The 1,577-nt window shown below is 40.1% G+C and overlaps 1 protein-coding gene across 1 annotated transcript in view; it reads right to left on the bottom strand.

Annotated features, from left to right (window-relative positions):
* MLYCD (malonyl-CoA decarboxylase) overlaps positions 1-1,577 on the bottom strand; it is an 84,184-nt gene that overhangs the window by 15,629 nt on the left and 66,978 nt on the right. The gene's annotated exons all lie outside the window — the stretch shown is intronic.

Genomic DNA, 1,577 nt, shown 5'->3' with positions numbered 1-1,577 from the left:
ACGTAATCTGTTTTTTTTCCCCCCCCCCCCCCCCCCCATTTCTGCTCATTTGGACAATGAGTAAAGCATGCTCAAGCACTTTCAAGTGACTTAATCACTTAAATGTAATATTTTACTGCAATCTGCTGAACAAACACAAAATAGAAATCCTTCATCACCCAATATCTGAGCAGTCCAAGCTGCTTTCATGCTGATAGTGCTGAGGAAATAGAAAAATATTTCATATTTACAACACAACAATGGGCAATCCCTGTTTTAATAGGTCTTTCAAATTACAAAGTAAAAACTAAGGACTGTCTAAGAAATATTTTAGGCAGTTTGAGCAAACCCAAAATCCCACTAGGCCGCATAATGCATTCTGTAATTCTCCACCAGCATCAAGAAGATCCATTTAATTTTATTTCCACATTTCCTTGTCAGTGCAGACACAAATATACAGAGGTTGTAAAACTCTCGTTGCACATTTGTCTTTATGTTAGAATTGAAATCAACTTTGCACTAATGAAATGGCTACACAGGACTTTTGATAGGCAAATAGCAAACACTTTTCTTATAGAAAAACCTTTAAACAATAATGGTGCTTCTTGTCTTCCAGCAGACCAACACAAGACCAAGATTACAAATACACTCCAACCACTGCTTAATTTATATAGAAATCAATTTGACAAAAATGCTCTTTTTCCTTATCTTTTGCCAGCAACTTGAACTTTTCACTGACTTTTTCTAAATCATATGGAAAGATGAAGAATATTTTAAAAGCAATTGCTGGATGATTTGCTACCTGAAATCATAATGTTGTGAATTTTTCACCAGACTCATATTTCAAGGGCTGAAATATAAGTAAGCAAGCAAAATGTAACAAATCTCAAGAGGAAAATGGTGGCACAGAAAAAGTAAAAGTGTTGCAGGTGAGAGGGTTCTGAACAGCAAGAGGAAGAACTGCACCCATGAAACAGATTTTCAGCAAATTTCACTCTGTGCATTGCAAGGGCTCATCAGAAATTCAACTGTTTATAAGGGCAGTGGAAAATCAGTGTCCTGTGGTGAAAAGAAGGAACAGAACACATGAAAAGAACATAATACAGACACGACAAAAACTGCAAGAGCATCATGAAAAATAATCAAGCTCAGCATTACTGTAAATTAACTTTTAAAACAATGTATTACGTGCCAGCACTTCCCACTGCCACTCTGGAAATGCCATTGCTTCACACCAGGGGCCACTTCCTTCCTGAGTGTCAGCACAGGGCAGCTCTCACTGATGCCACAGCCTGTGGGAAAGTGTTCACTCGTGTCTCTCTAGAGAATCATGGAATCATTTGATGGAAAAGACATCTGGGATCATCGAGTCCAATCGTTGACCCATCACCGCCTTGTCAACCAACTAAGTGCCATATGCAGTTGTTTCTTGAATACCTCCAAGGATGGGGACTCCACCACCTCTCTGGGTCTGTTCCAATGTTTAATTACCCTTTATGTGGAGAAATTCTTCCCGGTGTCCAACCTGAACCTCTCTTGGCACGGCTTGAGGCCGTTCCCCCTCATCCTGTCAGAGCCCGACCCCCCTGGCTGCCCCC

Source organism: Corvus brachyrhynchos, unplaced genomic scaffold (assembly GCF_000691975.1).
Source record: "Corvus brachyrhynchos isolate BGI_N302 unplaced genomic scaffold, ASM69197v1 scaffold26, whole genome shotgun sequence".
Lineage (NCBI taxonomy): Eukaryota > Metazoa > Chordata > Aves > Passeriformes > Corvidae > Corvus > Corvus brachyrhynchos.
This window is presented reverse-complemented; position numbering and strand designations above follow the sequence as displayed.